Raw genomic sequence first — 27,972 nt, 5'->3', positions numbered from 1 at the left:
GTGTACAATGTGACTTCCCTCGTTGAGTGACACAATGCTCAGTCGATCTTCATCAGGAAATAAACTTCGAATCATGTAGAGAGTCGAACGTTTCACCAGGCTGAGAAATCGTGGCTCCTAAAATATTGAATCGTTTTTTTTTTATTTAAGGAGCTGCATTTACTAGACACCAAATACAAACCTTAAAAAAAAATTCTAATCGTAAAACCTCTTTCACAAATAAATTCCACTGCTATAATCTATTTAGTAATGCCGCAATTTCAAAATTGTGCGAGCCATAAATCTAGAAATAAATCAATCTTTATATTGTCGACGCTAGCTGTTCAGGGTGCAAAATAATTTCCCAGAAATCCTGGAAGCACGTCTAATCCTTTTGTGTCGAAATTAAAAGCGTTTAAAAATACTGCAAAAAAACATAATTGGGATTTAATCACTCACAATCGAGCTCGACGTATCAAAAACAAGAACAGTTCTTCTTCCACGCCCCTGGATGTGTTGAATCACACGAAATACCACATCGGGTATGGCTTCGAGCGAAGGGCCTTGCAATCTTGGTTAAAGAAAGGATGCGGTGTGATGAAATTGTTAATGAATAAAACTCTTCATCTTAAGACACGTGTCAAATAAACTAGGCTTACTCATAATAGTCGTCGCTCTCTCTTACAACAGCCCAGGTTGGTTTAGATGAGCAAGTTTCGTAGTTAAAATTTTTTGCCGGTAAAATATTGTCATTCCCTTTCTCGTTGCAAAACCTGAACACCTGCAAAAAAATAGACGTAGCAAATTTTAAAGCGAAGCTGTTATGCGCTAGAATCAGGAAAAAAATACGTCTGCGGATGTCAACCAGAAACTCCCCATCGGTCGTTGCAAATATAAATAAATACAAATATAGAGACGTCAACCCGCGTGAGCCAGTCTTCCTTGGCATAATTAGATAGTGAGGTCCTGATTCCTCGTTATCATCTACGGTCACCGACTTATCTCAGCCAGAAGTGCGCTGTGACGAGACTGAGACCAGAACGCGGAGATCTAACCTTCCTTTCTTTCGCTTCCACGATGCTGATAAACAGACTTGGACTCGATCGGAAATGAAGACAAATAAACCACTAAGTATTGTACGTTTCTTCATCGCAATCATATGTAAATCGTATAGATGTTGTATAGTTGTATGGTTGTCGTGAAGATAGGAGCTTCACTGGTCCTCCATCTTGACGGGAAGTGGATGCGCTCTACAATTTTTTTTCCTCACGTGGAACTGAAAACCACATAAGGTGTGCACAGCAAGTACAATCTCTAAGTTGCAGGAAAAAATAACCTCATTGTGACTTGTATTAATTCACGTCGTAAAAAATTACAAGCATAAGTTTGCCCCGTCTTTTCTAGATTAGAACGCACAGGGATTCGAAATTCGGGCCTAATGTCGAATATGTCACGGTAAATTAAACAGATGCTATAAATTTTCTCGTCCATAGCTCTTTTGCAAATTTAACGTAACAGTTTATACTATTGAACGAATGCTTGTAACAAAGTTTTCTCCTTAACAATTTATTTTTACTACTCCATCAATAAAACTTATTTGATATTTGAGGCTGTAAAAATATCAGTGTATTTTTAGAAACATACTTGTGTCAAGTAACAAGAAGTTGGGTATGTTATTTGTATGTCAAAATTCGCTCATCAACAGGACATATTGAAAGCACATCAAGTAAAAGTGAGCTAGCGCACACCAGTTCGGAGCACATAGGGCGAAAGCTCGCCCTGCAAAACCAGGGATGCTGGCTTTAACCTCCACCCCTGTCCATTTCAATCTCTATGACTATCGCAAATCATGCTGTCGTGTATCACCACTGGTTGGCGCACGCCAAAGACCTCGGGATCGCGGTTCTAATGAACTGCCTAAATTGTTCACCTGCAGTGGAGAGACAAGTCGCCAGTTGAGATAGACTAACTTCAATATGTACGAACATACACACAAACGTACATCACGAAACATTAAAAACAAAGAAAAGCCAAAAATTAATTTTACCTGCAAACCTTCGGTACAGAAAAGGTTGCAACCGTTGTCTGAGGAATGTCCGGAATTGTCAAACACTCCATACCGGAAACGAGCCCACTCGTGAGTTAAAATAAAAGCTGAAAAATATAATCGACGCATCATCACCCTTCGTTCTACACACACCTTATATTTAGAAATAAACCGGAGCGACCCTAGATGCATGAAACCGGCGCTGCGCATGCGCAATGGAATGCAGGCAAGAAGCTCGCCATCCTCCAGCTACCAACCATTGGCGTGCCATGTCGGCGTCGATGTAAGTCCCCCTGCTCTTTTTCACGTTGAAATAGTTGATTCTACGCATTCGTAGCAATATTTGAGTATGTTATTGGCTTTATTGAACGTAATAAGATTTCTTGCTTCGCAAAACTTCGCGCGAATAGATGTGACGCGCGGCGATTTATTCCACGTGGACTCCGCAGAATGGACGCTAAATTGATTGACTTAATAAGCGTAGAAGCACCAAGAACAAAGAAATGTGAAATACGTAGAGTGGACATGCGCTAAACTCACAACTCACGTTTAATAAAGAACGTATAAAAAGAAAATATGTTAAAAGGGAACTCCGCCGGTTTTTTAGCTATTTAATTCAAAGGCGTCTGAATGAGGATGACTTCCTGATTCCGAAATGCTATCTCGTTCCTACAGAATTCTTGTTAATTAAAAAAGCGATATTTTGTTCGCTGCCAAAACCAGTACATAGCTCTTGCCAGGTTTTCCCTAGTTTTCCACGTCATTCAAATGTGGCGTCACGGGCGGGCACCGAGGCGCGCGGCCGACAATCGGGTACGCTCGCGCCCGCCTTTCTCGCGTCAAATAGCGAGAAAACAGGGGCATTCGTGCTATGATAATCTCTAGCTTCACAAAGCATGATTTTGGCCTACGTGCCAAGACCTATGGTATGTGCTATGAGGAAATAAAACAACGAAAGCAATTGGGACCTTGAGACACCGTTCTTTGCTACTCGGTGCGCTCAAGCCACGGCTCGCTAGTTTCGTGAAATCGCTAGGAAATCCGTTATCCTTTTATCAGAAGCTGGCAGTTTCGCCTGTGAAAAAAGGCTGGTTGTTCACGCAATACATTTTTGGCAAATTACCCAAGCGCCACACAGAATGTTCCGAGTGCGGGTACAGATGCCCCGCACGCTCGCGTTACCCGAAGGAACGTGTCATTTCTTTAAGAATTTCTTTAGAAAACTTACTGCTAGAGACGGCAGCACGTGAAGCTAATCTACAAATAAGCGTGCTCCTTGGTGTTTAATTTATTTTGGAAAATATCTACAGACCATTCCAGAAGAGCGCTTCTGGTCGGCGCCATTTTCATCGTTCGTGCGTGTGGCGCGTGCTTTGCTCGCCTCCCAAAGCGGCGAAGATGCGCGTGCTGGGCTCTCATATAAAGCGTCTATGCTGTGGTTCTAGTAAGCAATAAGATGTATGGAATGGAATGAACCGCGTCAGTGTAGGCCAGATGGTTGGTTATTGGACCATGAAGATCGCGCTAAAATTAAAATAAAAATAACTCAGTTCCCATTGAGCTAAACATCAAGGCGCTATGAAAGGCGTGCAAAATATACGAGTACACTACCCATCCTCAAATAAAGAATATTATCTCGAAGATATGATTGAACATAAAGTACGGTAGTGCGTCATCGAATTTATATTTGAAAATAAGTTAACAAAAATTACTAAAAAAATTTGTAATAACATTTCTCTTTTATGTTGTTGTTTTTCTGTCGGAGAAGAATCCAACGTGCTCTAACACTCATCCACGAGTACACGTGATAAGGAGGTAAATATTATAAGATTTTTTTTTAAATTAAGCTTTTGTTTAGCGCAGTTTCCATCAGCTCTAAATCTCCTTGGCTCCCCTGAAAGACATTAATCACTTTAATGGTTTTAAAAAAGCTTTGTATGCTATATCGCATTTCGCCGCAATAGAATAAAATAAAGATGCTTTCACCATCTCTTCTGTGAGAGGACATTGCACACCAAGCACTTGACCAACCAGGCACCGACTATTTTGTATATTAATGGATCTAAACACCTGTTCCATGAACCTCTGTAATACCAGACACGAATAGCAATATGTAGAAAATCTTATTATTTTATTTATTTATTTACTCAAAACACCCCTAAAGGCCCTTTGTATGAGGGTATTACATAGGGAAGGGGGGGGGGGGGGGGAGGGGGGCAAGCAAATGTGTAGTACACAGATAGTACACAAAATTACACAAAAACAACAAGGAATAAAAAAGAACGTAAGTATTAGTATAACTACGCACGAGCTCTTGAAAGTTAGACAAATCTAGTTCAGTTCCAATGTGGGCCGGTAGGTTGTTCAGTCGATTATAATCCGTGGTATGAATGATCGTGCGTAACTATATATGTGGCATGTGATGCGCGCTACTTTGAATCAATGATCGCGACGTGCAAAAATAATGAGTGATTTTAAAAAAAAAAACATCGTCGTGAAGCATTGCTTGGTAATACAGCTTGTAAAATAATTACAGACGGGCTTGTTTACGGCGGCGTGATAGGGTCATGCAACTCAGCTTGATTTTTTAATGCGGCGACACTGGAAAATGGAGAGCAGTCAGAGCAATTGAAACGCGCAGCACAGTTTTGCCAAGACTCGATGTTTCTTATAATGTAGGTTTGCTCAGGATCCCATATTGCAGAAGCATACTGAATTTTGGGGCGGATTAGAGTGATATAAGCTAGTTTACGTAAGTGAGCGGGTGCTTGTTTAAGAAATTGCTTTATGAATCCAAGAGAACGGTTAGCGGAAGTAGATGTGAGATCATTGTCTAACTCAGACTTGAACCTTGTTTAGATGTTTCACTTCTCGTCTACGACAGATCGGCCGCGTGAGTGGAACTCCGAGAGTAGCCCGAGCTGAATTCCATGTCTAATACGGATATAATATTTACGAGAAAAAAATACTAAAGCAATTGTGAACAACAAATACGACTGCACCAAGTGTTGACTATAGTGCTAAAATTAAGAAAGCAGCGGTGTGATATCTACATCCAAAAAAACATGACCCGTCAAAACGGAGAACTCCTTCACGCCGCGAAAGACTGGGCGAGTGCCAACCGATTCAAGTATGCATGGCATAAAAATGAAAAGGTTATTGTGCGCGAAAAAGATGGAGATTGACCTTTTGTTGTTAAGAATGTGGATGACCTTGCAAAGATTCGATAATTCAACATTATTGTTTGTCTGATATGTTAATTCAGGTCATCTTGCGAGATGGGGACCGCCAAAATTCTATTGCCGCGAGAACTTAAAATATTTTTGGGCGCTAAATGTTCATCCTCACTGAAATGTTTTTATCTAAACACCAGAACTGCCAAAAATAACTCTGCTGATTTGGAGCTTTTTTTGAATGAGCTGGATGTCTCTTTCGACGTAATTATGCTATCGGAAACTTGGTATAAACGTGATAGTGATGCTTTCAAACTTCCTGATTAAAAAACCCATACCGTAAATTCAGCGCGGTGGTGGTGTTGCTATGTTGACTCATAAATTAATGAGTTACAAATTTTTATCTGAGTATTATCGCTCTACCGATGACTATGAGGTACTGTCGATAAAAATAGATAAACATGTTGTGTCAGTATTTTATCGTCCCCCAGACGGAAACTTTTTAAAGTTTTGGGAATTTTTGGATAGCTTCTTTACGTTTATAGAAGAAAAACAGTACAGCGTAATTTGGGCAGGGGATTTTAATATTGACATGTTAAGCGATAGTAGTTCAAAAAGAATATTACTACACTTTTTCAAGTAAACGGGTGCGTGAACTTTGTAGGTCAACCAACACGTATTACAACCACGTCAGAAACGTTGATAGATTTATTCATTTCCAATTTTGAGCTATGTAAAACAAAATCATTTGTGATAGCTTGCGATATCAGTGACCATTTTGCAACTCTCTTTTGTTTAGATGCAAATTTAAGTAAACGTAAATACCCCAAACCTCACACTCGGGTACAAAAGTATTACCAGCGACAGCCTAGATCATTTCAGAGATAGTTTGAACAGTGTAGACTGGACTCCGGTCTTGAACAAAGCTGATGCGAATCAAGCTTAAGAGACATTTCTTCGAATTTTCAAAGCTATATATGCAAAACACTTCCCCTATGTAAACGTTAAGCGCTTCAAGAGAGATCGAAAACCATGAATAACATCAGAATTAGTTGCAAAGATTCAAATAAAAAACAAACTATATCAATCTTTCACCAAAAGTAAAGACCCCGAGAAACTTAATATCTTCAAGGCATACAGAAATACTTTGAACAAGGGATTCAAGAAAGGAAAAATTATCTAATATCACAATTTGTTTAATACGGTATCCCACCGGGCACTGATGTAATATGGAAAAAGCTGAACACTGTTTTGAATTGCAACGTAACTCAAAGTAACATCGAATCAATAATCCATAATGACGTCGAACTGACTGGTCGCTCTCTGGCTAATGTGTTCAATGATTTTTTATTAATTTAGGAGAGAATACAAACATGGCCGATGCTTGTTCTTATGTCCATCAAAAAGTAGATGAAACGATTTATTTAAACCCGGTTACTGAAGAAGAGATGGCCTCAGTATTCCGCACCGTCAACATTAGTCATAGCTGCGACGCCGATGATATACATATACGTCCAGTCCTGCTCGTTCTAGACATCATCGCTCGCTGTCTGGCATATATCTTTAATCTTCGTTTAGAAACCGCCACATTCCCCCAAAAAATGCAGATAGCTAAGGTAACTGCACTTCATAAGAAAGGGGATAGAAATGATATAAATAACTACACGCCTGTGTCACTTCTCCCAGTGTTCTCGAAAGGTTTAGAAAAAATAATACATAATCGTCTTACCATTTTTATAGAAAAGCATAACATCATTACAAAATCCCATTTCGGGTTTAGAAAGAAACTTTCTACAGAACTATCTTTACTGGACCAGAAAGAATATATTTTACGCAACATAGAAGAAAGGAATGTAGTCCTAGGCATATTCATAGCCTTTACAAAAGCATTTGATTATATTAACCACGAGCTACTTATTCCAAAACTTGAGATTTATGGTATCAGGGGACATGCAGCAATCCTCATTAAATCATACTTAGAAAGTCGCCAACAGTTCGTTAATATTAGCGGCCACTTATTCGAAACAAAATCAATTAAATCTGGAGTACCAAAAGGCCACTACTGTTTAATATATACATCAATGATATCGTTAACATGGCAGCAAACGTAAAGATTATCACCTACGCTGATGACACCAGCTTCTTTTTTCAGCTAAAAATTCCAATAAAATTTCTTGTGTTGCTAATAAAACCATAAAAATTCTAGAGACCTGGGCTAATTCGAATAATCTTATCATAAACAAAAAAAAACAACGAAGGCAACCTTTTTTAGCTCCAGAAATAAGAATATCATCCTAACAAGCGACATTGTCTTAGACTCGTGTCCGATCGAAATAGTAAACACATTTGAAATTTTGGGGGAAATTTTCTCAAAGCACATGTCTTGGACCGAACATGTGGACTATTTAATTTCTAAACTTGCCAGAATAGCTGGTATGTTACATAGACATCGTCATATTCTTCCTACTGGAGTTAAGCTGCTTTTATATAACTCATTATTTTTATCTCACCTGAATTACTGTCATCCAGTCTGGGGTACCACCACAAAAACTAATCTGCAAAAACTATTTTTACTACAGAAAAGAGTGCTAAGGGTCGTATGCAACGTGCCATATAATTTTGATACTAACAAACTTTTTGTTGGGCTGGGTGTTTCGAATGTGTATCAATACTATGATTTTAGATTGTGTGTAAAATATAAACAGGAATATCGAGATATAAACAGCTTTTTGATACGCTTAGCATCCCCTAGAAACCAACCTATAACATATTACACTCGGCATTCCGATTTCTGGGTAGTAGATGCATCTCGTACCGACTATGGTTTACAGATGATTCAAATAACACTGCCAACGTTTCTGAACAAAATGATCCGGTCTAATTTTGATATAGAATCCTGTAGCATGTATGAACAAAAGGTAAGGGCGCAAACGACCTGGTGTACATTGCACATGGTTGAAAAAACCCCGAGACTGCGGGTAAACGACACAACACTAAAAAGACTCTAGCACAGCTAAAATTTTTATTTTCCGAAATCTGGTTATATAGGCACTTCTATACAAAAGAACAAAAAGGGGGAGAGGGTGAGAACCCCAAAGAATGCCACTTTCCACCAATGTTACCTTTGACTAAATACAAGGACAACGGACTCTGCGTCATGCACCTCTCTTATCTTTGACCCCTCGCTACCCGACCGCGAAACACACTGGAAAGCCTAAGCCCCCCCCCCCCCCCCCCCCATTAACACACACACACACACATAAAAAACGACTTAACGTTTCTTCTACCCGAAAACCTACAAAGATAAACCTTGAAGGTCAGAACTTTTCACAGCCTTAGAAACCGCCGAAGTTCATTGTCCAACCCAAACGACGGCCTATTAACTGCGTTCCCGTGACTTAGTATTGTTAATGACTCTTGCATCAATCGCTTATGGTCATCTTTTTCCCGCAACTCTGCTGAAGTTAAATGCCACAACGGTGCACAGTTGCTACATTCGATCAGATGTTTTGACACCTCGGAGTACGGGCCTTTTTTCATTATACAACGTTTGTGTTCCATCAAGCGCTCATTTATACAGCGTTTAGTCTGTCCAACATAACAGAGGCCACAATCAAAGGGTATCTTGTAAACGACACCCGACGAACATTCTACATCCCTTTCTCTGTGTTTTACCGTGCAACCTGAAACAGTCGAGGCAAAAGGGGTCAGACGGCTCAATCTTTGATCTGTATAAAAGGCAGTGCCAATATTAAACCTACTGGCTAACGCTTTGATGTTGTGCGAAATCTTATGAAAATATGGAAGGACTACTCGCTTTGAAGGTCTAGGAGTTTTCTGAATTGACTTCTTTGGACATATCATATACATAAATTGCCTTAAACTATGTTCCTGAGAATATCCAGCAACCTCGAAACGTTCTGTCCGTCGACGAAGAGAAGAGCCAAGAAAATGTGAGCATGATTTCTGTACTGTTGAATTGACCAGATTCCGAATTATTCCCAGTTTGACATGTTTAGAATGGCAGCTATTGAAAGGAAGAAGAGGTTTTGCTGCGAACTTTCCGTACTCCCAACAAAGGCCTGAACTATTCCTAAGCTGAATATCGAGATACTGTAAACGGTCTTCATTCGGTCCCTCTAGCGAAAACTTTAATTCGGGCGCTGCTTCGAACACTACTTTCTCCAAAGAATCCGCTAAGGAGCCATCTGTTGAACAAACCAAGATATCGTCTACGTACCTCCTCACCAGAATTTCCTTAGGGGATCTATGTCTAAAAGACTCTAGAAGACGCAGATCTAGGTCTCTTAGATAAATATCCGAAAGAGTTGGGGCTACCGTTGACCAAATACACACACCTTGTTGCTGAGTGTAACTTTGACCATTATGTTGCACCACAGTAGAACCTAGATACACTTCTAAAATCCCGAGAACATCCTGAACAGATACCCCCGACTGCGACTGGAAACTGACTAAATGTTCTTCCAAAAAGCTGCTGACCCTAGCCAATAACGTCTTTGGTTCCAAAGAATAGTACAGATCTTTTACGTCAAGTGAAAATATCGTGCACCTCTTTCCGTGGAAAGGTTGAAATTCAGCTACTAAATCATCAGAACACCGCAGTGACAACGGGGATCTAGTATCCAAGATCGTGAGAGTCTTCTGAAGAAATGAGGACACTATTTTCTGCCATGTGCCATTCTCGTTTATGACTACTCTTAGAGGAAGATCTACCTTATGATCTTTAAGGAAAAATTTAATGCCAAACGTGTCTTTAGAAACATTATTAATTCTTGTGATCAAAGCTGCTAGATCGGCGTCCTTATAAACCCTCACAAACGAGACAGCTCTGCCACTTCAGTCCTGCCAGTACGGTGTCCATGACACGCTGGAAAGTTGCTGGCGCCGTGCATAGTCCGAAGGGCATCACCTTAAACTCGTACAGCCCATCCGGTGTGACGAAGGCTGTCTTCTCTCGGTCCCGTTCACCGACTTCGATCTGCCAGTAGCCGCTCTTCAGGTCCATCGATGAAAAGTATTGAGAATGGCGCAGCCGGTCTAACGTGTCGTCGATGCGGGGGAGTGGATAGACGTCTTTCTTCGTCACTGCGTTCAGCTGCCGGTAGTCCACGCAGAACCTAAGCGTCCCGTCTTTCTTCTTAACCAGTACGACTGGGGAGGCCCAAGGACTGCTTGAGGGTTGAATTATGTCGTCGTTCAGCATCTCGTGAACTTGCTCCGGGATCACCTGCCTTTCTTTGACGGAGACTCTGTATGGAGATCGGTGCACAGGGCGCGCGTCGTCCTCGGTAAGGATGCGATGCTTCGCAACGGCGGTTTGGCGCACCTTCGACGACGTCGCAAAGCAGTCGCGGTATTCGGCGAGGAGTTTAATCAGCTGACGTCGTTTCGGGCCCGGAAGCTTAGGGTCAATGCCGAGCTACGCTGGCGACGTACTGTCTTGCTGAGGTGGCGAAAATTCGTTAGCAATGGCGGCGATTTCCGCGGAGTTTCGGAGTTCCTCCACGTGGCCAACGGCTGTCCCTTTCGTGAGGTGTTGCGCTTCGTTTCGGAAGTTCGTCATGAGGATCACAGTGCCGCCATCCTGAAGTTCAGCTACCCCTCTTGCGACGCCTATTCCCCTTCCTAGAAGCAACTGGAGGCTCGCCTCGAGCAGAACTTCGCCGCAGAAAGCTTCGGTGATCCCGATAGGTACGAAAACACTCGACCGCGGCGGTAAGTTTACGTGACTTGCGAGGACTCGGACCCCGGATGACGTCGCTTTGGGTTCCTCCGGTGGTGAAACAGGTTTTCGCAGAGTTAGCCGGTTTGCTCTGAGGTCGATGACGGCACCATACTCGCCGAGGAAGTCCATTCCGAGGATAAAGTCCGTCGAACAGTCCTGCAGAACGACGAACTTCACAGGGCACGTCTCACCGTGGATCTCGACGCGAGCAGTGCATCGCCCGACTGGTGTGATGAGGTGCCCACCGGCGGTTCGTATTTGAGGGCCTTCCCACGGCGTTGTCACTTTTCGCAGGCGACGAGAGAGCCTCCCACTCAATACTGAGTAGTCTGCTTCCGGTGTCCACGAGTGCCGATGCGTCGTGGCCGTCGATAATGATGTTTAGGTTGTTGGACACCGATGCAGGGACGTCGTTGTGATGCGTAGCGTCGAGAGAGTGGGAGCGCTCCGGCGTTCTAGGAGGCTCTTTACTTTGGTGGTCTTCGGCAACGCCACCTCCAGGCGTTGCCGCACTTAGTTTTCCCGGCGACGCAAGGGCGACAGGCTCTCTCGGCGGGGTCGTGGCGCTGGAGATGCTGAACGTCTGGGTGACGGTGAGCGGGGCTCACGGCGAAGCGGCGTTGAAGATGGCGAACGTCGGAGGTACTCCTCGATGTCACGAGGGCGTTCGTCGTACCTTGGGCGCGGGTCGTTCAGGTGGAACCCGCGCAGCCCCAGTTGTCGGTAGGGGCATTGACGGTAAATGTGGCCCGCTTCACCGCAGTGGTAACACAACGGGCGTCGATCGGCCGTCCTCCACACGTCGGTCTTTCGTGGAGCAACTTGTTCTGGGCGGACGTACGCCCGATCTTCATGGCGTCGTGAATACTGCGGCGCTAGAGGTTCACGTCGAGGTGGTGCCGTATACGGGTGAGCAGGGGGCGGTGGTCGTCGGGTAGCTGCCGCGTAGCTCAGCTTCGGCGGTTCAGGAGCGGTGCTGGTGAGAACTTCTGGCTGCAGCGCCTGCTGAAGTTCTTCCCGGACAATCTCAGCGACCGAGGGCGTAGCTGGGCTTGTGGCAGCAGATAGCAGCTTTCTGATTTCCTCCCGCACGACGTCCCGAATTATCTCGCGGATGTCCGTGGGGTTGTAGCCGGAAGATGAGAAGTCAGCGACGCCGGGAACTCGGTGATAGTGGGCGGCGCGTGCTTGAAGGGCACGTTCGATGTTGGTGGCCTCTGTGATGAAACCTTCGACGGTGGTAGGCGGGCTCCGAACAAGGCCTTCGTCTTCGACGAAGCTCGTGACGCTTTCGGTCGGCCCTTGGGTTCTCGCTCGCAGGAGTTCTTCGGCAAGCTGTCGTCGATGCTGGTTGGCAAAGGTGCGTCGCAGCTCCGCCTGGAATTCTACCCACGACGAAATCGACGCTTCGTGGTTCTCGAATCAGGTGCGTGCCGTGCCTTCCAGAGCGAAGTAGACGTTCTGAAGGCACTGCTCCGGAGTCCATGTGTTATGGCGAGCAACTCGTTCGTAATGTTGAAGCCAATCTTCAACGTCTTCGTGGACCTCCCCGTGGATTGGCGTCGGAGTCCGGGGTGCGACGGGAAGGTATACGACGGCGGCGGCGGACGGGTTCTGCGACGACTGGTTGTCCATCGTCGGCCTCGTTGGCTGCCGGTCCGGGGTGGCAGAAGTCCGTAATCCGGGTGTAGAACTTGGGTGCGGCGACTGGTCCGAGTTTCAGGCTCCGCGTTGAGTGGTCTTCTCACCGGGCTTGGAATCGGGCTTGCACTGCGGGCCCTGGGAGGGGAACGCTGCACGGGCATGCGGTACCCCGCACCTCCACCAAAATGTCACGGGTGGTGACCAATAAACAAGAAATAAACAGGAATAAATGAACGTTTAATGTGGCGAACTTGTGCCAAAAAATAAAAGGGTACAAAAGCTAATAACAGAGCGTTGCGGGAGTCGAAGTCAGCGTAGCAGCAGAGTCGAACGCTGGGGCGAAAACTGACCGTGGCTCGCCACGCGGAGCCCCTTATGTACATGCGTGGTCTTCTGGAATAATCGGCGTAGAAACTTCGACGCGTAGAACATTCGGGCCTGGAACAAGCAACATGATTCTCGAATTCTCCAGAACACTAAATTTCAGGAATAAACAAAAGACACGTCGCTCCCAGGATTCGAACCCTAGCTTTTCGCGTGGGAGGCAGGCGCGATAACCATTAAACCACGCGAGCGTTTTTTTTTTTTTTTTTTTGTTGCCAGGTATACATGGGATTATACAGATACGTTGTTCACAAACACCTCAGCGAAACTTCGGTGAGCGTGGAGTAGAGCACTGCACGGGCCGGAATTTCTAGGCCCGGCCCGACCCGGCCCGGTAGAGACACGACCCGGGCCCGGCCCGAGCCCGACAGAATTTTTAATTTCTAGGCCCGGCCCGACCCGGCCCGGAAGAGACACGGCCCGGGCTCGGCCCGAGCCCGACAGAATTTTTAATTTCTAGGCCCCGCCCGACCCGGCCCGATGGCTGTAGCCCGAAACAACCAATTACCGTTTGAACCTGTCCCGTTTTGACCCTCGAAACGAGCTCCCCATTTGAACCCGTCCTGTTTCGACCCATTGTTTAAACGCCCTACCCATATGAACCCGTCCCGTTTCGACCAGTTCCCTAAACGCCCTTCTCGTTTGAATTTGTCTTGTTTCGACCCATTCTCTGAACGTCCTTCTTATTTGAACCAGTTTCCGAAACACCCTTTGCGTTTCAACGCGTCCCGTTTCAACCTACTTTTATAAGGCCCTGCACATCGCAACCTCTTCGCAAAAAGTCTCCATCGTTCTAAGCCTGGTCTGCGCACCTTTTCTGTTTAAGAATATGTTCTGAAGTAGCTTTACATGTCAACGCGTTCTTAAAATATACAACCCTTTCAGGCAAGCTTAAGTTTAATATATTCCTACTTAATGCCTTAAAACGTTTTTTTTTTCTTTTTTTCAAGATGGTTCCCAAAACGTGCAAGCGCGGAACGGACTAAGTACACTGCGCGACACTGATACTGCGGACACGACGTTGGCTCTTTTTTCGAATTTTACTTCGAAATGGTGTTGGTAGGCACCAAAGTATACCGCTTAGGTCTGTGGCCCAGATGAGCACTTCTAAAGACACTAATAGTTTTGAAAACAGCGTCTTGATTCTCTGAGATAAACATAAAAACACGACGATCGCTTGTTCTCGCTAATATAGTGTCGCGCTCTGTGCAATAAGGGAGTCTTAGAATAACGTGCTCAAGCACTTTGGGCAAGCTAAAATTAGCATCGCCATAGGTTTTACATCGCAACGCTATTTTACGGTACCCAAAGCGCTTGCGTACGTTTTTTTAAACCTTCCTAATAGTGAACCAGATATTTTTGAGAGCGATGAATCGGACAGGTTGACAAGCATATGGCTGGGAATTTATTTTGTTTACAACTTATAACACTGAACCCTCGCTCACACGGAAAAAGCTTGAAGGCTTTCTAGCTTCAAGACGTCTTTTAGTTATTATTTTTAACGACGCTGTAGTGAATTTGCACTTCGCTTTTTTTTTGTATTTAATGAACCTAAAAGATCAATGAGCAAACTTCTTGCTATCAACAACAATTTATGATTTACGGCACAAGATTGACCAGGCACGGCCCGGGCCGGCCCGGGCCGGCGCGGCCCGAGAACTTTTTTTGTTCACGCCCGAGCCCGGCCCGGGCCCGAGAAAATACGTGCTACCCGGCCCGAGCCCGGCCCGCTGGCCGGGCCGGGCTCGGGCTTTTGGGCTGGCCCGGGCCCGTGCAGTGCTCTAGCGTGGAGTGCTTATACAGATCTTATTGTAGCCAGGTTGTCTAGGATTGGCAACCAATCTGGGCCATCTCCTGAAACGCTAAACACTTCCCTAATTTTCTGGATACTCTCAGTAAAATACTGGCACACAGGTCGCGCGTCAACGTCCGCGTGCCGCACTGCCATGCGACTCCTCCAGATGCTGTGGAGACCTACGGCCATAATTAAATCATATGGCACAGACTCTGTGATATCAACTGGCAGAAACCGTATCCCATGCCCATTCAACGGGAGATATTTTTTCAACGTTCGCTGAAGGACGTCCCAGTAAAACACGGCATCCCAGCAGTTTAAAAACACATGCTCGATTGCTTCGGGTTGCTTACACAAAAAACAATTCACTGACCAGGGAACGTACACACCTTTCTCATGTAACCATGTTTTCACCGGCAGTGTCGCAGTATGTAATTTAAAGAAAAACGTTTTCATATTAGCGGGCACCAGCATTTTTTTAACCCGACAGAGTACATCCTGCCCAGGGAGAGTGCTATACAACATTCAATAAATGGGAGGTGAAAAAGACATTTCTATTAAATCTTTCGTTAGACGTTTTCGTGACACATTGCATAAATATTCCAACGAAAAGCGAACAACTAGAAATCTGTAAGCACCGACTACTTCTCTTAAGTAGGGACTTAGTGGACCAGACCCTCCGTCACAGGACGAAACAATAAAATCAGGTAAGGCGTCACACAAATGAACCTGAAAAACAGTACGCAAAAAGGGACTGGTTTGATCACGCAGGAAGATAAAACGGTTAACAACTTGTCGAATAAAGAGATGGGCCAAAGAGAGGCCACCAGATCGGACACGTCGAAATAGGTTCGCTCGGCTGGTACGTTCCCAAGAGGAGGCCCAAATGACTACCGCGAAAACACGATGCAACCTTTGAATGGAAATACGAGAACAGTGCAGTACTTGAAGTAGGTACCATACCTTTGCAACAAAAAATAGGTTACACACCGTGGCGCGTGCGAACATTGACATACGACGGCAACCGCTCTCTGTTGCTTTATCATGTAGCTTATCAGTCTCTTCGCGCCAGAAATGGGCATTATCACGGTAACACTCTAGTGGGACGCCTAGATAACGGGTTGATAAGGCTTTCCATTCGATATTTCCGTACACTCTCGGTTTGGATGGACACTCGCCATGCCAGAAACCCAAACACTTTGACCAATTCACTAAACACACAGTTTGCAGACAGAGGGTCTTTGTGATTTCGATTACTTTTTTAACACTCTTTCTATCGGTGCAAAATATCGCAATATCATCCGCGCAAGCCAGTATTCGCACCTCACACGTGTTTAGAGTAAAACCGCGAACATTCTGCTCATGAATAATGCGCAAACAAAAGGGTTCTATATACAAAGCAAACAATAGTGGGGATAGCGGGCATCCCTGCCTTACGGAAGATCTGACAGGGATGCGTTCGCTTACACGCTTATTGACAATCAAGCTAGTTGTACAGTTTCGGTACGCCCATCCGCACTCCTTCTAAAATTACAGACCCTACCCCTATATGTTCCAAAACACTAAAGAGGACATCATGAGACACGCGGTCGAAGGCTTTTTCTAAGTCTAACTGTAACATCGCTACCTTCATTATCTCTGACTCGCAGCACTTCAATATACTCCGAGCGACATGAATGTTAGTTAAAATACTTCGACCCCGTATGCCGTACGTCTGGTGCGGCCCCACCACGTTCGTGATCACGCATTGCAATCGTCTAGCGAGGACTTTCATTAGTATTTTGTAGTCTATGTTAGTAAGCGTTATAGGACGATAAGATTTTACACTACGAAGTTTAGCGGGGTCGTCACACTTAGGAATCAATACGGTATGCGTACGCAGAAACGACGGCGGTAAGTATTTTTGGTCATACGCTTCAGTAGAAACATCTAACAAAATAACTGCAACCTCATGCTTAAACGTCTTATAGAAAAGTGCGGTCAACCCATCTGGACCTGGCGATTTCCCAGGTTTCAAATCTTCTATCGCAGTTGTTATCTCCGACAGGCTTATCGGTTCTTCAAGGAGACCTTTTAAAGTACTATCTATTGTCGGCAGTAAAGACAAGAACTCGCTTTCAAACGCCGTCTTTTGTGAGGCATGACGACTGAAAAGATTAGTGTAGTGTTCTACGAAAGCCTTTTCTATGAAATTTTTCTCGTCAGACAGAACGCCATGGTGTTCGATTTCCACTATTTCATTGCCGCGCGCGTATTTCTTTTCCGCAGCAACCATCCTTTTTGTGGGCGCTTCTCCTACCAAGAATCTTTCGGAACGGGCTCGTATAGCGGCTCCCCTATATCTTTCCTGATCTATGATCTCGAGTTGGGCTTTTAGGTTATTAATGTCATCCATAAAAAGGCCGGGAGTTCGGCATTCTTCCCGTAAAAGCTTCTTCAGGTTTTCACGCAACACATCTTCGTTTTTCTTTTCTTGGAACTTCAAGAAACACGCCTTCTCAATTCCGCTGATTTTTACCTCCTGCTTGAAGGTCTCCCACTTCTCGATGACACACCCTCCCTTCCGCTTTACTTCATGCCATTTCTCCTTGACTAAGTTCCTAAAAGACTCACCTCGCATCAGCTCCGCGTTAAGTTTCCACTGTTCCCACGAAAAAGGTGGCCCGTTTTTCTTGACACCTAATTGAACACTAACAAGGCAGTGATCGCTAAAGGAGACGTAGTCGACCGAGTAACGACCACTAAGGGGAACCAAATCCGACGAAATGTATATTCTGTCCAACCTGGCGTGACTGGTACCTTGGAAGTGGGTGTACACCAGACCTTTTGCACGAGGCACGCAACACGCAATATCTTCCAACTCACAGTGCCCAATAAGGTTATATAAAGCCGTCACACTGGCGTCTTTGTAGCGCCCTCCAATGGGAGCGGTCCTCACTTTTGCAAACACAATGAAGTCTCCCAGAAATATAATAAGTCGATCGCACTGGCAGAACCCATAAATATTTTCAAAAAACAGTCTGCACTCATCGGGCTTATTGGGAGCATAAACACAAATTACCCGCCAGTCAAGACTGTAAGCGGTGAAATCACACATAACAAACCGCCCGGACGGGCATGTCGTAACAGTGTGGACGACAGCTTTCTTAACGAACAAGCAGCAACCTGCCGACAAACCAACAGCGTGGCTCACGCAGACTTCATAGCGCGACAGAAACAACCTCAACATACTGTCGGTTTGACCCACACTCTCTACTTTTGTCTCTTGAATGGCCACGATATCTAACTCATGCTCAGTAAACAGTCGGTAGAGCTTCTGTTGCCTACGCCTAGCTGCGAGTCCCCGCACGTCCAAGTCCATTTCACCCGCGTCTTCACCCTCGGAGGCCTTTGTCGTGTCGCTCGCGGCCGGTGTCTCCTGCGCCGTCACTTTCACTTCTCTCGCAGGTTCGCCGCTAAGTCCGTTTCCCAGTGCCGTAGGAGTGGTCGACGCTTGATTTTTGCGCGACACACGGCGCCGTGCTGGCCTCCGCTCCCGTTGTTTGAAGCTCTGTTGGTGAGGGAGCTATCGTTGTGGGTGACGCTGCCTCTTTCGCCTCGGCCTCGTCCATGACGTGGCTCATACCCGTGTCGTCAGCGGTATGGCTGGCGACGGCTCGGGCGTACGACCGCACGCAGTCCCTTGCGTCGTGCCCGAAGGCTCGACATTCCTCGCACCTAGGCACCCTGCACTCACGTCGTATGTGTCCCGAGCGTAGACAGCGAAGGCAAACCGGCGCGCGCACGGGAACGACCACAAGTACTGTGCCTCCTAGGAACCGGAGCTGGCGAGGAAGGGACTCCGGCGTCATGCCATCCCGAAGCACCAGGCGCACGATGACTGTCGTGGTGTACACGTCCGACAGGCCCTCGACTTTCCACTTTTCGCGGGTGACTCCCTTGACTTCTCCGTAGGCTTCGAAGGCTCGACGGATAGTTTCCACGGGCACGTCAAACGCTACCCAGTGAACTTTGACTTTTAATTCCCGCTTGTTGGGGTCGATGACCAGACACAGGCGGTCTTTCACTTGCAGGTGCCCTGTCGCCAAGAGCTTCTCCTTGGCTGCAGTAGTATGCAGCTTTAGTAGCCAAACGTGTCCCATTTGAAAGGCGCCTAGGCCTTCCACTTCTTCCCGGACACCCACCTGGTTCAGCGGCCGAACAAAATCTTCTACGGACGTCCCCGGGTGTCGGCGTGCAGCACAACGCTGCGGTTCATAGCTTCGCCGGAGGGAATCGAGGGCAAAATAACTGCGTAGTCATTCGGCAAACCGCCGACGCCAGCTTCACCACGGCTAGAAACCGCCGTTGTCGTAGTCGCTGACGAGCGCTCCATCGCACGTCCGCTCGCTATCGCGTCCGGCGGTGGAATCGGCCACGCGCGCGCTGCCTACTTGGCCAGCTGCGCGCGCGGCAATATTAACCCCGAAAAACCTTCTTATTTAAAAGTATTTTGTCTCCTCCAGTGGCTTCCTATCGCAATTACCGTGTCAATGTACGGTATACGGGTCGTGGTCACTCGAACAAGAAGACAACAACTTCAACGAGCAGACAACAGCTTGAACAATCAGACGGCCGCTTGAATCTGAAGGCGCACTGAACGTGGTCCGGATGGTCCGGACAAACTCGCGCCTTTTCCACATTTGTGTTGAAACAAAATCAATAAATCTGACCACCAAAAGTATGCGCGAATTCAACCCAAAGCACTTCCCGCAAAAAGCAACCTGATCCGGCAAACTCTTCTTTTTTTCTTCTTGTTTTTTTCTAAGGCACCTCTCCATTTTTTTTCGAACAAACCGGGAAGGCCGAAAATACATAAAAAATGATTTGACCCCTTTTCTTGTTCTTTCGATGCAACCTCAGCAGCGGCGTTTTGTCTAGAATTTAATTAAGTGTTAGTTAGGCTTCTTCCAGTACAACAGGGCAAAGCCCTGCCCGCATGGCGTCTCCCGCCGACACCCCAGACCGGAAGTGCACCCCAAGCGTCCTTGACGGGAGATGACGAAGGAGAGTTCTATTCGCTTTAACAAAAATCCGGTACACACAGATGCGTAAGAGATCGTTCGTGCGCAGCTGACCAATACACCACCTAGAAGACAGGGGCTCCCAGCATGACGTCGAATCAAAGGGCTTGCAAACTGGCGGCGTGGGAACGACCGCTCCGTAAACAAAGCTGGACTCCCTTTCTGTGCTTCTGTTTGAACAGGAGGGGGAGCCGTGGTGAGCCATGGTGGCCGGAGAGGGGGAAGCGATGTGACTGGCCCACCCCCCCAATGGACATGACCTAGTGTTCGGTGAGTTTCGCTGCATCCGGGAGTCGGCCGTCGCCACGACGCCCGGCTCCATGTAAACCTAGCTTGAACCTCCTCTCCACTCCAATCGCGAACGTGATTGGTAGCATCCAGTTGCTTCGTCATGGAACACGACATGATGCGGTATGTCTTAACTAGCCGGAGAGTGTCGTGCCGGGGAGTGAAGTCTCCCCGGGTTTCCCGTGAACTTTCTCCGGCTCGCCACGGCCGCGACTCCAGTTTGCCTATTTCTAAACCAGGGCATCCCTGCTTCCTATGAGTCACGCCAATGCAGCTTTTCCCAGTAAGCGTGGCCGAATGCGTACACTTTATCCCTAGGACTACCCTCCCGTTGCTGCCATTTTCGTAGGGCACAGTCCCGCAGGACCAACATTGCCAGCATCTATATTCACGTTTATCTCGTCTATTTTCGAGCTTCATTTGTTTATTACTGATGGTTTGGCGTATGAGAAGCTTTCGAAACCGCTACATCGGCGCGATGCCAATATATTCTGACGAGCGACGGCAAGTGGGGCTGCCTTTCATTTCCAGTTCGCAATCAACTCCCTGGACGGCGCTCGTTGCTTTAAAATGCCCATTGCATGCTCTCAAACGCAACCTGTACGTGGGCGTCTAGGCATTCTACATTGCTTGTGTATATACTCCCTTTCGTCTTAAGCCCAGACGCAGTAGGTGCCACTAGAGTGCCTCGATGACCTTGTGTTTAAAGTGATGCCACCCTTTTAGTACCCGATGCCGACAGCACGCGCTCACAGGTAAAATACAAAGAAATCGACGAAAACAAAATGTCGCCATAGCACAGTCAGCGCCACAGACGCGTGCAGGAACACGCTCTTTCACGCGCTTCTGAACAGAAAATGAATGTAAAAGTGGGAACAAAATGGCCAGATGTCTCCACCCTAAGCAAAGCGCACATGAAGGCACCCTAGGTGCCACAAGCGGAAGCATGTGGCCCTGAACAATGCTTGCACTGCACGAGCGCGCGTGCTTCGAAGAGACGCTGAAAGCCCTGAGCTCGCTGTTGTAGCTTCTGCTGCGATCTCTCTTAAAATGAGACAGAGTATAGTGTAAAATTTCAGATAAATTAAAGAATCTGAAACTGAAAAGAAAAAAAAGAAACTCAAAAGCTCAGTATATTTTACGTAGGCTTGGCAATCAATGCGCTACACTTTAGGTTTCACTCATAGTTTAAATTTCTTGAAACAACGCGCACTTTCATTCCGCGTTCTTGATGTTTGATATATCGAAGTTGTCTTTTTGTCCCCGCTTGGAACATGATCATCATGTTTGTAATGCTTAAACGATGTTTGTGTTGAAAATAATCACGAATTGCATGCCTACCTGGACTCCCACATTCAACCAGCGAAGAAAGATTCATGCTGACCAGAAATTCCGTCGGCACCTGGATGTACTTTCCCCTCTCTCCACAGCCTCTCTGGTGGCGGGTGAAAGGGTGATTCCCGTTCCCACCGCTAGGGGTGTCGCCAACGCGAACGTCAGCTCTGGGGAAGAGGCTGTCCCCTGTCACCTGCCTCTCACTGGTCTGGGGCCAAGAGGAGGGAAGGACAATGGTCACGCGCTTGAAGTAGAACTTCCCGTACGTCGCCTGGTGCAGTAGTCGGGAGCCGTGCCTGAAGAGCACCTTTAGAAGGAGTTTATGAAGATAAGAATACCGAAGAAAAACAAGGACCATTTATATGTTCGCATGATCAAGGAGTGGTGTAACAAGAACCACTACGGATAAAAGTAGCAAACATCATCAGGCGTCATTAGGTTATTGTAGATTGTGTTACAAAGGCAAATATATAAATATCCAATAAGTGCAAGGAAGTGTCGTTGGAATCACACTCCGAGCCATTCGGGTCACAAAATATTTGGAAAGAAATAGAAGTGATTCTTAAGAACAAATCTTCGATTACTTCTAGCATAGCATATCGTACTTTTGGTTAAATGCAATTTCAATTATTGATCATAGAGTTACGAAACGGAAGTCAGAATATCTGTGTGGCAATGTGTCCTCTATGCAAAGCCTTATTAACATGTTGACGTTACAGCGCACAAGACGAGGGCAAAACGAGAGGTACACAAAGAGGCAAACAAAAGCGCTGACTTACAACTCCTTCGTATTATGTTTCTACTTCCTCTTCATGAGACTAGTTTAAGTACAAGACTGCTTTTAAACGCAATCAAAGAGAACAATCCAAAAGTCTTCTCAAAAACCATTGCGATCATTGCGCTAATTATCCTAATTATTTTTCACATAACGTTAGGTATAGCTACTGTCCCAATTATCTTCCAGGCGCGCGATCATCTCTGCCTCTATTGTTTCTCTGGTGAGCGTTTTTTTTACTTCGAGCTATGGCGGTACTTTTCTCGAGATCCGATGAGCACCCGCAATCCCTGCAGTGGATGCCGAATTGTACAGAAATGACTTCGTGGGTGTTATAATGGTGTTCCCCTAATCGAACATTTAAACACCGGCCACTTTGTCTGATGTATTTCATCCCACATGCGAGTGGAATAGAATAAATCACTTCTCCAGAGAAAGACACAAATCATGTTTTTTTTTTAATTATTGACGGTGTGCTGGGTGATTTACTGTCCTTCACAGGCTAAAAAGCTTGTTTGTGTGTAGGAAAGTAAATCACTCACCATACCGCCCAATCGCCTGCACAAGAAAACACCAAACATGCTTTGTTCCTTGCTCTGAAGGAGTGATTTATTCTACCCCACTACCGTGTGGTAAGAAATATATCGGAAAAACTAGAGGGTGCTTAAATGATTCTATTAAGGGTCACCATTATGACACCCACAAGGTCATGTCAGGGTCGCCTCCGCATCCACTGCAGGGATTGCGGGTGCTCAGCAGATCTCGTGAAAAGTACCAGCATAGCTAGGAGTAAGAACCCGCTCTCAAGAGAAATAATAGAAGGCAGCGATGACTGCGCGCCTAGAAGATAATTGTGTCAGTAGCGCATCCATAACGCCATCTGAAAGAAGAATTAGAATATTTAGCGCGATGATAGCAATCGCTTGTCAGAATACTTTATTTTTTTTTTCTGGCTTTCATTCATAATCATCTGATATTTAAACTAGTTTCGCGAAAACAAAGTAGACGAATACAAAGGAGTTGTAAGTCAGCACGAGTTTATCTCTTTCTATGTGTCTCGTTTAGTCAGCGTCTTGTGCGCAATAACCTCAAATGAGTAACCAAATCGCCCAAGCTCCCATGTTAACGAAATTTATAAAAAGTTACTCTGCAATTACTGTTGTTGTTATAAGTTCATCTTGAAGGTGAAAAACATGACTAAACTAACTGAAAATGAAGCCAGATACTGGATGTTAGTAAACGTTTCCTAGGCAGCACGCCAAAAGAACGCTTCACTTGGTCTACGCTTGGCGATCCTAGTGTTCCAACTAAGGCATAATAAGCTTTTGAACGAATAGATTAATTATTAATAAGCCTGATAGCTGGGATACTTGGTAATGACTGAACACACTGAGGCAACATAGCGCATACAAGAAGATACAATTGCCTTTTTTCTTTATGGCAACCGCGCTTAAGGAACACAACTATCTGTGAAAGGCGCAAGAACAAATTGGGGGGGGGGGGGGGTGCTAGAAGCGTGCTAGATCTACCTAAAAAACAGACAGCATTAGTGAAGCATCAATGATGTAGTCGATACATAAAAATAGTTATGATTAAGTTTACGGTGAGACTCTTGGACGTGCAAATATGATCAGCTCTCAGGCGCAGAGCGGAGAATGCACGTGCGAAAGTGTGTAATGCAGTGTTTTTTTTTTCTGTCCTTCTTTCTTTAAGGTAAAACATTAAGTTACGAGTTACCACTTTGTGTTGCCCCGTTCTTCTTCAACTGCATTTTCACTATGCTACCTCAGCATTACCAAGTGTCAAGGTACTTATCGTTGGCTTTTCTATGACTTTTTCTGCTTTGCCACATACTGTAAGCGACGTATTTTTCGCGGGCTCAATATTTCGTGATTTACGTCGAAGCTGAGGTTTCAGAATACTTCGCGGGTTCTAAATTTTGCGACGCGGTGGGATCTCGATATAGATTCTAATGTGTTTACACTCTACCGGACTGGTTCGCGGGAACTATTTTACTCGAATCGTAGGCGAATCGCGAAATTCGAGAAAATTATGTTTTCGAGAAAATTAAGTAATTTAGAGCAATTCATAAAGCTCTAGACATGAGCCAAATACGCAACATATCAACCAAGAAGTCAGCATTGAAGCCTACTGATGGGCATTTCGTTTCTTTAATGAGGCCCAAAGTGGCCACGTGACAACCAATAAACTACGCATCTAGAATCTTAACCCGTGGTGTTATTTGAGTACCTTGATATTCTGGATGATCAGATCTGCGGGTGGTACAGAATTGTGAACAGCAACAACGACGTTGTATCCGCCGTCCCTTCCGTCAATGCTCGCTGGTGCAACTTCATGTAGCGAAGTGAGAATAAACAGCACCGCAAGAAACATTTCTTATTGATGACCTGGAAAGAGAGCCCGAAAACGAGTTATACAAAAAACGTCATCCTCCGAGTCGTTCTTCTTTCAAAATGTAGTGTACAGCTACAAAAAACGGAGATAACATTAGACGAACTCGTTGTGCTTACTAGGAGCAACAACATAAACGTGTATTCACTAATGAAGTGCGTTCATCATACTAATCATGAAGGACTTTATTGTTAACATTAGAACGATAAAATGTGTACATTTAACAGTGGTATCTCAACTAGTCGAATGGATACTGCATAAATGCGCACCTACAAGTTGAGTTCACCAGTACGCTCCACACTCCAAGAAAAAAGATGGTCTCAAATGACGAAAGGCAGAATTTCGTCCAACAAACTACCATTTGATCCCCAAGGAGGCCATCTGGTTCGAGCTAGGCACCGTGCGCAAAAGCTGGGGATTATCTTCACTTGCTCGGAACTAACCGAGAGGCGTGCGCGAACAAGATCAGCCAGTAGTACTCCAGAAGGAGGGTGCACTGCGTGATTTATTCCTCGAAGGCAAGCGGAATGCTAACATCAAACACAGCTAACATTTCGCTTGTTTCGCATTTCGCTTTCGGCGACAAAAAGCTTGCCGGCAAGGAAAGGAATATTGTTTTCTTTCTTGCTGGTTGCTCCAGTAAAGTACACCCTATAGATCTCTGCAAAGTTATTTATTCCTTCTACAATATCGTGCTTAGGTAGACGTCGGCTAAAAAAAGAAATTTTCTTCTCCCCTTTTAGTTTTTAACCCAGCTTACAGCACGTTCTTAAACTCTCGCTTTCTCTGCCGACCGCTAGCCGCACAATTTCACAAGGTTTCAAATCCCTCCGATGTGTGGTTCATTTACGCTGGCCAAACAACACGGTTATATTTTACACGCCAGGTACTAGACGCCCCTGAATACCCAGCTCCGAGGTGCCACTAAAACACAACTCTCCTGCCTTGAAAAAGCGAATCGGTACGGAATAGCAAGGTTTGAAAATACAAAGCTAAATGAGCTCACCTCTGCCAAGTGCACCAGCCAGAGAGATAATCCTGGAGGCTAATGCGTTCGAAGTGCGAGCTTCCTCGTGACTGGGAGCTTTTTTGTTATTATTTAGTGTTGAATCATAGCTTCTCAGTGAAAGAAGAAGCGACATTTAACTTTGAAAATTACTGGGTTTCAGCTGTATGAAAGTATGCCGAAATTGTAAGCATTAAGATACCGTTTGGTTAATACTAAATGTGCAGTAAGACGGCAAACTAAAAAAAGTAGCGCGCCTCACCAAACGACCGAACGAAAAAAAATTGATTGATTGTGTAGCTTTGCAAGACACGCCCGTGAACCTCGATTAGAGCTGTTCACGCGCACTTCTTTTCAGAAAAATGCCAGAATAAGTTGTCCACGGGCACCGTGGTGATTGGGGTGACTCCTGCCCTTTTCTCGCTTCCAAAAACAAGTTGCATATTTCCTAATTACCACAAAAGTCGACGCCGGCTCGAACGCCAGCCTCACGCACCGATGCATCCTCTCCACGGGCAACGAGATTACATACTGGGTATTTGGGTGAAATTACAACCGGGTTTGTCAAAATGCAAAATAAGCTACGTATCGTCGAACGCTCCTTACGTCTTGATCAAGGTGTGAGGTATATACAAGGTGTCATAAAAGAAAATTTACACGGTCTTTCTTACCGCAAAAATAAACTAGGCATCGCCGAACGCTCATTCTCCGCCTAAAAGTACAGCTCGAGCTCACAACCAGATGGCAATGTTTCAGCCCGATCCGATAACTTAATCAAAAGTTATAAGTGATTTTCCGGAAATTTCATCGGGAAAATAGAGCCGATTTTCACTCGTTTTCGGTTTCTGGTGCCATAGAGCCCCATCTGTTCGAAAACTCTGTCGGCCGCCATTTTCCCACTGAAATTTTTTTGAAAATCAGTTATAACTTTTGATTAAGTCATCGGATCGGGCTGAAACTTTGGAATCTGGTTGCGACCTCTAGCTCTACTTTTGAGCGGAGAATGAGCGTTCGGCGATGCCTAGTTTATTTTTGCGGTAAAAAAGACCGTGTAAATTTTCTTTTGTGACACCCTGTACAATAGGTGGTGTCATGCGCGCGTCGCAGCCACTGGATAATGTTCTCTCTTCGTTCGGTTGCAAGCAACCCCAGCAGATAAGCCTTTGATAAGCGGCTAGTGTAATACACTGTTGCAGGGCTGGTTTCTCATGCTTCTCGGGGGGATACACGTATTTTTAAAGTCGTTATTCGGGTGTGCCGCGTCCTGTACAACTTGGCGCTCGCGCTACACGCGTTGCTTATTGTGAATTCCACTGGTTGATCGGACGTTCATTCCAAAATTCGCGAGGGAGGCGAAGATCCCCTCCGTGGGACCCGCTGCCAGGGCCTGCCTTTGGGGTGGGCGACCTGTGCAGCCGCACAGGGCGCCATTCATAGGGGGGCGCCGAAAGGGCCGTCAGGTCATGCAGAGCACAAATCTCGAGGTGTTAAAAAAAAATTGCGGGGGCTTGCTCGGCTATGCCAGGATATACGTATAGCGTGAGCTTATGCGCACAAAATGAGAGGCACTATCAAGCGGCTTCGGTGCAGCGTCAGACTTGGCTACTGCGCAACGGAAGCGCATAGCTGGCCACGCGGCGGCGCCAGTGCGTCTGCCGCGTGGCCAGCTCTGGAATGCACAGACCGGCGAGGTGGGCGCGGCGGCGGCTTCGCGTGGTGTGGCTCTCATAATGAGCCGTGCTCATTGTGCGAGCCGCGCTCATTATGAAAAACGCGCGGCGGCGACGGCGGCTCGGCCGCCGGCACCGGGCGCTCATTATGCGTGCTCATTATGACAGCCACGCGAAACTGCTCAACCTCGGCCAGTGTAGCTAACGCTACAAAACAACCGTATCGCGGAGAGCGCCCCCCCCCCCCCCCCCTTCATGTAGAAAAGGGTGGCTGAGCTCGCCGTTTGGCATTTCGGCCGCAAAACCAACGACTGTGCAGTCTTTAGCTGCAGGCTAAACGAACCGACGCCTCCTCGGCATCCGGTGAGCCTCTATGGGACAGAGGCTTCAACCCGACTGAAACTTATTGTGTAAAGAACTTTGGAGCCGCACGCTAGGAATGCAGAGTTAACCGCCTGAAACCCGTCCGCCACCAGACAGCTAAACTTCATGACGCCCTTGTTGGTTAGGCCGAATCACAGCAGGCACACCTTGGCGCCCGACATGAAGCTCAGACTCTTGCAGGGCAGCTTACGGACCTTAAGTTTCTCGTTTCCGTTGTTGTGTGGTACGACATTATTTTTCAAGTTAATGTTATAACCAAGAACATGCATTG

The 27,972-nt window shown here is 45.9% G+C and overlaps 1 pseudogene; it reads right to left on the bottom strand.

The window, feature by feature from the left end:
- Nucleotides 1-634: 634 nt before the first annotated feature.
- On the bottom strand, nt 635-27,970 carry LOC120838470 (annotated as a pseudogene).
- Nucleotides 27,971-27,972: the final 2 nt, after the last annotated feature.

The sequence above is a fragment of the Ixodes scapularis genome, unplaced genomic scaffold (genome assembly GCF_016920785.2).
Source record: "Ixodes scapularis isolate PalLabHiFi unplaced genomic scaffold, ASM1692078v2 PGA_scaffold1__304_contigs__length_218370807, whole genome shotgun sequence".
NCBI classification, from domain to species: domain Eukaryota; kingdom Metazoa; phylum Arthropoda; class Arachnida; order Ixodida; family Ixodidae; genus Ixodes; species Ixodes scapularis.
This window is presented reverse-complemented; position numbering and strand designations above follow the sequence as displayed.